This window comes from Colobus angolensis, unplaced genomic scaffold (assembly GCF_000951035.1).
Source record: "Colobus angolensis palliatus isolate OR3802 unplaced genomic scaffold, Cang.pa_1.0 Scaffold89, whole genome shotgun sequence".
In the NCBI taxonomy this organism is placed as follows: domain Eukaryota; kingdom Metazoa; phylum Chordata; class Mammalia; order Primates; family Cercopithecidae; genus Colobus; species Colobus angolensis.
This window is the reverse complement of record NW_012122820.1, coordinates 5084086-5093209: the sequence shown is the minus strand read 5'-3', so window position 1 is coordinate 5093209 and position 9124 is coordinate 5084086.

Sequence of the window (9124 nt, the reverse complement as noted above, 5' to 3'; positions counted from 1 at the left end):
CCCGGCCAATTTTTTGTATTTTTAGTAGAGACGGGGTTTCACCGTGTTAGCCAGGATGGTCTCGATCTCCTGACCTCATGATCTGCCTCCCTCGGCCTCCCAAAGTGCTGGGATTACAGGCATGAGCCACCGCGCCTGGCCTCAGTATTTCTTTATGATAACCATTCTTGCCCCACTAGGAATCAAAGGTGACTTAACCTGTTACGGGTTTTACGTGTGTAGATGCATACATGCATGTGCACATGCTCACACACACACACACACACATGCACACAGTTGTAGTAACTACATATTCAATAGTAAAATATTTTAAAATTTCTCTTTGGGATCAATAGCAGGCCAAGGCTATTATTTCATTGCTTTGTTCAATGGTGCTGGAAATTCTGGCCAGTACAATATGAAAGAAAAGGAAACGGAAAGTTATAAGAAATGGAAAGGAAAGAAAGAGATAATCTAAAATATTTTTAAGCCAAATTAGTAGGATGAGGTCAGGCATGGTAGTTCATGCCTGTAATCCCAGCACTTTGGGAGGCCAGGGTGGGTGGACTGCCTGAGCTCAGGAGTTCGAGATCGGCCTGGGCAACATAATGATATCTCATCTCTACAAAAAATACAAACGTTAGCCGGTTGCAATGGTGCGTACCTGTAGTCCCAGCTACTTTCAGGGCTGAGGTGGGAGGACTGCTTGAGCCCAGGTGGTTGAGGCTGCAGTGAGTTGAGATCCTGCCACAGCACTCTGGCCTGGGCAACAGAGTGAGACCCTGTCTCAAAACAAAACAAAACACAAAAAAACTAAGATGAATAGGGAAGTTTATCAAAGCTGTCAGATAAAAGATCACAATACAAAAGTTAATTTTTATGCACCACCAGGGAATTCGCTTAAAAAAAAAAAGATAACACAAGGGAAACAAAAAATAAGATACCAAGGAATATTGTACAGATGTGCCAGCCTTTTATGAGGAAAAACACAGAAAGTTCTGAAACCTCATTTGGAATGACTGCATAAAATGAAGAGGCAAGCCACGGCTGGCGTAGGAAGATTCACTCATGAGCCACTGCAAATTCTCCTGAGTTTGATTTTTTTTTTTTTTTTTTAGATTCAGTGAAATTGCAACAAAAATACCAGCAGTTGGGTTGTTTTTCATTTTGGTAGAATGTAGCAGTCTGATTTCAAAATTTAACTGAAGCACAAAAGACCAGGAATAGCTGAGTAACTCCTAAAGAAGTCAAGGGGAGGAGATTATCCTACTCAACATCAAGACTTATTCAAAAGCTATGGCTGACCGAGCGCGGTGGCACACGCCTGTAATCTCAGCGCTTTGGGAGGCCGAGGTAGGCGGATCATCTGAGGTCAGGAGTTCGAGACCAGCCTGGCCAACATGGTGAAACCCCGTCCCTACTAAAATTAGCCAGGCATGGTGGCATGCACCTTAATCCCAGCTACTTGGGAGGCAGAGGCAGGAGAATCGTTTGAACCCGGGAGGCGGAGGTTGCAGTGAGCCAAGATAAAGCCATTGCACTCAAACCTGGGGGATAAGAGCAAGACTTCTCTCCAAAAACAACAAAAAACAAAAATAAAACTATGGTAGTTAAGACAGTTGGTACTGATAAAAGAACAAACAGATCAATGGAACATGATACAGTTCAGAAACCAATTCATACATATTTAGAAACTTGATATAATACAGAATGGTCATTGAAGCTCAGTGGGAAAAATACACAGTTACAGTATTCAATACATGGTGCTGGGACAACTGGTTTTCCATGTGAAATTGCATCCATACCTCACACAATATATGCAATTTTTGAAAACTTAAGATGAATTAAAATGTCAATGTAAAAGTCAAAACTTTAGACCTTTTAGCAGCAAATACTAGCAAGGATCTTTATGAATTTAAGATATGGCAGGATTTTATAAACAGAGCACAATATGTAAAATAACAAAAGAGAATGGATTGATAATTTTCATCATGTTAAAATGAAGATCTTCTGGTCATCAAGTCACCATTAAAGGAACAAAAAGCTACAGACTGAGAAATGTATTAGTATTCAGAATATATGAAGAATTCATCTCATCAGTAAGAAAAACACAACTTAATAGAAAAATCAGCAAAAAACACAAACAGGTGTTTTATATAAAAGGAAAGCTGAGTGGCCAAAGAGTCTGAGAAAGGATGTTTAACCTCTCTAATATCCAGGGATGTGCAAACTGAAACTACAAAGTGTGATTGATTGATTGATTGATTGATTGATTGATTTGAGACAGAGTCTCGCTCTGTCGCCCAGGCTGGAGTGCAGTGGCGTGATCTTGGCTCACTGCAAGCTCCACCTTCTGGGTTCCTGCAATTCTCCTGCCTCAGCCTCCCAAGTAGCTAGGACTACAGGCGCCCGCCACCACGCCTGGCTAATTTTTTGTGTTTTTAGTAGAGACGGGGTTTCTCCATGTTAGCTAGAATGGTCTTGCTCTCCTGGCCTCGTGATCCACCCACCTCGGCCTCCCAACGTGCTGAGATTACAGGCGTGAGCCACCGCGCCCAGTCCACAAAGTGGGATTTTTAAGTTAAAAAGTCTACCAACACCAAGCCTACATAAGGAGGAACACTGAAAACTTTCGTGCACTGCTGCCGGGTGTGAAGATTGGTATGAGACTTTGGAAAACGGTTTGGTCTTCTCTAGCACAGGTGAAGGCTCATGGCATATGAATCTTGCTACCTGGAGACCCAGTAATTCCATTCCTAGGTTCTAACCCAGGAGAAACTTTGAACGTGTACACTATTAAACATGTACACAAATGTTCACACAGCATAGGGTGAGACAGCTGAAATCTATAAGCAATCTATGTGTCAACCAACAGTAGAATGATACAAAATTACGGTATAGACACACAAAGGAACACTATACAATTATGAAAATGAAGAGATTGGAGGTATGCATCACCTGGATAGATGGATAGATTTATCACCAAACGCGGATAGATCTCAAAATTAATGTTGCAAAAACAGTAAATGAAGAATATGTACAGTATGATTCCATTTTTATAAACATCAATAAATGAACAGTATCTTAATTTCAAGGCTTACCAGAAAGCTACAACAATCAAGACATTGTAGTATTGGTCTATGGTGTAATAGAGATATAGATAAATGGAAAAGAATAGGGAACCCAGAAATCAATGACACATACGTAGTCAACTCATTTTTGACAAACATATCAAGGCAATTTAGTGAGAAAGTACAGACTTTTCAGCAAACATGGTGCTGGAGCATTTAGACACCCAAATGAAAAAAGAATAAACCTTGATTCAGACCTCACACCATATATAAACACTAACTCAAATGAATCAGAGACCTGAAGGTAAAACCTAAAACTATAAAACTTCTAAAATAAACAGGAGAAAATCTTTGTGACTTTAAGTTATTCAAGGTGTCTTAGAAGACACCGAAAGCATTAACTGTAAAAGAAAAAAGGAATAAAATAGGCTTCATCAAAACCAAAAACTTCTGCTCTTTGAAAGCTAACGTTAGGTGACTAGAAAGACAAGTCACAGAATGAGAGAAAATATTTGTTTTTTATACATATATAATATTTGATAAAGTACTGGTATCTAGAATATATAAAGAACACGCACAACACGATAATCAGAAAGTAAAGAATCCAATAAAAAAGAGGCACAAAGATTCCAACAGAAAATTCCCAAGAGAAGAGACACAAATTACAAAAAAGTGCATGAAAAGGTGCTTAACATCATTGGTCATTAGAATATGCAAATTAAAACTTTTATTTATTTATTTATTTATTTATTTTTTTGGAGATGGAGTTTTGTTCTTATCACCCAGGCTGGAGTGCAATGGTGCGATCTCAGCTCCCTGCAGCCTCTGCCTCCCAGGTTCAAGTGATTCTCCTGCCACAGCCTCCAGAGTAGCTGGGATTACAGGCTCCCACCACCACACCTGGCTAATTTTTGTATTTTTAGTGGAGATACAGTTTCACCATGTTGATCAGGCTGGTCTCGAACTCCTGACCTCAGGTGATCTGCCCACCTCGGCCTCCCAAAGTGCTGGGATTACAGGAGTGAGCCACCATTCCCGGCCAAAACTATTTTTATAAGTAGGTATTTCAGAAATATCTGAGAGTGAGGGAGCTCAGTAGGATTCAGGAGAGAGACGCAGGTGACCTCAATGGTCTGATAGTGTTCTGTGTTTTAAGGTGGAAACTGAATGAAAACCAGTTGTTCAAGCAGGATGGTATTATTTGGGAGAAAGGGATGAGGCACGAACCCCGTTCTCTTGGCTTGGAGTCAGGGTCATCAGTCATCCATCCACCTGGAAGCATCTGGGGGAAGTGAGGGTGACTGCAGGTGCGGACGTTTGAGCAACAAAAGGAGGGACAGGCACTGCTCACTCCTAAACATCATTCTCCACTCCTCCTTGTGGAGCACCTGAGAACGTAGCTGGAGATAGAGGTAGCCCTTAGTGCTGTCCCCATCCTATCCTTGAAAGAAAAGAGGCCGGACATGGTGGCTCACGTCTGTAATTCCAGCACTTTGGGAGGCCGAGGCAGGTGGATCACCAGGTCAGGAGTTCGAGACAAGTCTGACCAACATGGTGAATCTCTACTAAAAATACAAAAATCAACCGGGTGTGGTAGCACACGCCTGTAGTCCCAGCTACTCAGGAGGCTGAGGCAGGAGAATTGCTTGAACCCGGGAGGTGGAGGTCGCAATGAGCCGAGATCGTGCCACTGCACTCCAGCCTGGGCGACAGAGCGAGACTCCGTCTCAAAAGAAAAAAAAAAAGTGAAGAAGAGATTACAGACTGGGTTCTCAGTCACAGAGGGGAACTTTAGGCAGGGGACCATTCTCATCCCTCTCCCCCACCTCACCTCCCACACACACTTTCTTACTTAAAGACACACTGGAGAGGAAAGTCCTTGAAGTCAGGGGCCTCCTGAAGTAAGGAAAGAACACACGCTTTACAGTCAGAACAAGTTTGGAATCCAGGCTGGTTTATTAAGTTAAGTGCCTTTGGGCAAGTTAATTACCCTTTTGGAATCTCTATTTCCTTGCTTATAAAATTGAGCATAATAATACTTACCTAACAGGTAGGGCTTTGATGTATTCTGATGGGTTTTGAAATAGAGAGGTGCAGTCTGACAGCGTCATAGAACAGGAAGGCTGGGAGGTGCCCATCTCCACAAAAAAGACACAGGCACCTTTAGGACCAAGGTCCTCTTCCTCCAGGTCAGGGCTCTGGGTTTTCTCTAGGACTCTCCTTTTCTCCATTACTGACCTACCTCTCCCTAAGGACTGACTATCTTTCCTGTAGACAGCCTTTCGATTAACTTCCGGGTGTGCTCGATGCCTTGAGAATCATTCTTTCTTGAGTGATTGCAAGTTTGGCTCTGATGCATTGTGTGTTCATTTCATAGTTTCCAAGAGCAGTTTTATTCCCTTCATTTCCAAATATCCGGGGCACAGTAGATGGGAAAAGGGTGCATTTCAGTGTCCAATGTATGTACCATCCACCCGTATGCACATCCATGGTACATCTTTGAGAAATATTCTCTTTCTACATATGCTAAGGCTTCATTCATCAGGCAAGCTGTTTTTTGAGGCTGTGTGTGTGTGCATGCACACCGTTGTGCAGGGTTCTAGCAAGATATTGACAGCCCATTATGCTGCTTGAGGGTTTTCTGTCGGTAGAGAGAAGTCCACCTCACCCCCAGCCAAAGCACAACATCACAGAACATGGAGGTATTTTCCTAGGTGACCTCTTAAGAATGCAGGGAGAGGGCCGGGCGCGGTGGCTCACGCCTGTAATCCCAGCACTTTGGGAGGCCAAGACGGGCAAATTACGAGGTCAGGAGATCGAGACCATCCTGGCTAACATGGTGAAACCCTGTCTCTACTAAAAATACAAAAAAAAATTAGCTGGGAGTGGTGGCGGGTGCCTGTAATCCCAGCTACTCGGGAGGCTGAGGCAGGAGAATGGCGTGAACCCGGGAGGCAGAGCTTGCAGTGAGCCAAGATCATGAACGCACTACTGCACTCCAGCCTGGGCGACAGAGCGAGACTGTCTCAGGAAAAAAAAAAAAAAAAAGAATGGAGGGAGAGAATGGGCACCGTGGCTCACGCCTGTAATCCCAGCACTTTGGGAGGCCGAGATGTGCGGATCACCTGAGGTCAGCAGTTTGAGACCAGCCTGGCCAACATGGTGAAACCCCATCTCTACTGAAAATACAAAAATTAGCTGGGCGTGGTGGCGGGAGCCTGTAATCCCAGTTACTCGGGAGGCTGAGGCAGGAGAATTGCTTGAACCCGGGAGGTGGAGGTTGCAGTGAGCCAAGATCACGCCGCTGCACTCCAGTCTGGGCAACAAGAGCAAAACTCTGTCTCAAAAAAACAAAACAAAACAAAAAGAATGGAGGGAGAGTCTGTAAGAATCCAGTCACACCAGTTGCTGGACATTTTCATACTCTTTAACCAATTAGTAAACTGGCCAATCACCCAGACACCAGGATAGGAGGACAATCTGGGCCAATAGCTGCCTATGCAAGAGTGTTTGATGTACTAGGCACTATGCTACTAATACATTCTTGACATCCATATTTCACTGAACTCTTACAACAACTGTGTAGAGTAGGTATTAGTAGGCTCATTTTATAGTTAACAGAGCAAGGCTTGGAGGCATTAAAATACCTGTTCAAACTCACCACTACTAGTGACAGTGAGGCTTGGCTTCAAACCCAGGTTTGCCAACCCCAGGCTCCTCATCAACTCGCTATCATACCCAGAAACCACGGCATCTGCAGCCTCAGGGGGGCTGCAGCCACAGGACAGTCACTAAGCCCACCCTCCTCCCTCTGTTCTTCCAGAGATGACATCCTGACACATGATAGGAAGTGTGACCTCTCTGTGGCATGCAGGAATAAAGCCAGCCACTCACCAGCCACTTGGGGCCCCACCCAGCAAGACCCCAACACTCCTTTATAATCTCGTCTCTGCCTGTAAACCACAGCTTCTCCTGCACGTGGTCTGTCTTTTCTCAGTGTCTCTTGGATTTACTGCTCCTCCAACTGGCATCAAGCATTTGCGCCTATGCTTTTGGCTGAAGAGGGTCACCAGCCATCACTCACGGTTCTGCCGGAGCCCCACCCCTACAGCAAGGCCAGGCAGCCCCTGGACTTTGTCTTTCTCTGAACAACCACCACATCACATCCCTCACTCTTGAGGCTTACCGGGTATTCATCTTTCAAAGCCACAGGGCGAACTGGGAGGCAGGGAGGCGAGAAGAGGTCAGAGCTAATGAGGTGATCCCTCTTGCTTTCAGGTCTGGGAATATTTACTCTCTGCTGTGCCATCGATCATGCTTCCCAAATGATCACATCTCTAGTAGAGGAACGGAGTTTAAAATATTTTGTTCTTTCTCAGTGTTTAGCACACACATGGTAGACAGTAAGTCTTTTACTTGGTATACGAATGTGTGATTGAAGTGAATGAATGAAGGAAGAAGAGGACAGATGAATGAGACCAGTCGTTATGAGATGGTGATTAAATCCTGATGTGCCTAACTGGGAGACAAAGGATTGAAGAGTCATCAGAGAGACAGTTTGTTGTCGATGCTGAGTGCCTGAACTTTGGTATTTGATAAGGTTTGAATCCGAGCTCTGCCACCCAAGAGTTGTACAAACTTGGCCAATTTGCTAACCTCTCTGTGCTTCGACTCCATCTGTAAGAAGAGAATGAATACTAACCCTGTAGGGCCATCACGATGATTAAACAAGATAATTTGTTTAGGTGCCTGGCATGGAGGAACTATTCCATAAAAGATAGTTCATTATGATCAGTGAGGGAAGGAAGAAGAGGAAGTTTGGAGGAAGACTTCTTTTATGGAGTTTTGGAAGCATGTGCAGAGTTGTCCCTCCAGTCCCACTCCCCGCTGCTGGCCCCCTGGCCCTGTGACCATAGCATCTCCATTGTCTTGACAGAGACATTCTGGAGCCTCACTTTGGTCATGGATCTCTCTAGTTTCTGGAACTGGCAGCAGCAGCTGTTGCTGGGAGGATGGCTGATATTAAGGTGGGGTGAGGAAGACAGGATGGTGGGGGGGGAGGATGGCAGCTGAACCGTTGGTTTATTTCAGGGTTCCAAGACCTCCAACCATCTCTTCCTACAAGCCCCCTGACACAGGGTGGAGGTGCGGAACCCAGACCAGATGTTTCCTCTCTTTCACTATCGATGGATGGTTTGGGGACCCAGGGGAAGGGAGTGGCAAGGAAAAGAAGGCAGTGAGAGAGAATCCTTATTTGGGAGCCCATCCTTCTCCACCTGGGGTCTGCAGCCTCAGTGTCCACTCCTTGCTGTTCTAGAAAGTGCCCGACGGACGTTAATCACATGGCCAAAGCCAGGGTCAAGGCAAACCGAGCGCATGGATATGGGATGGTACATTACCTAGAGGTACCTGCCGCACAGCAGCCTCCTAGCAGCTTGGAAATTACGTCACTAGCCATAGGCACAGCCCGCCAGAGGCACCATGTGGTCCACTGAGGTGGGACCTAACTGGATAACAGTGAATTTTTTCCCCCGGGTCAGCCTTGACCGGGATGATCTCCCACCCAGAGATGACTTCACCTCCCTAAGTTCCTTGGTAGGAAACTTGAGGGGTGGTTAGAAACTTCCGCTTGACCCACTGGACAATAACTCAGGACAAGAGAGGATAAGAACAGCTCTTTGTGTCACCGGCACCACTTGGAGAAACAGCCTAAAAGGCAGGGATAGATAGCAGCTTGGAGAATTCCAGCAGCTTCAAACTCCACCACCAGGATCTCTGTTTCCATGTCTGTCTGTAAAATGGGGGAGAATAATACATGTCAAGTGACTATCCTCCCTCAGCAAGATAACTTTGTGAGTAATAATTGTCATGACAGCGCTTTCCAAATGTGCAGGATCAGCGAGAAAGATTTCACAGGGCATCAACAGCTCAGGGGATGTTGGCTACAGGCGGGGAAAGCACCTATGCGCCCTTCTACCTGCCACACCCACGGAGGAGGCTCAGTGGAAGGACAGGTGCACTCCTCCCAGATTACTCTGAAATCATTGTGGGTGCTCAGTAAGCACTTCTTGGTC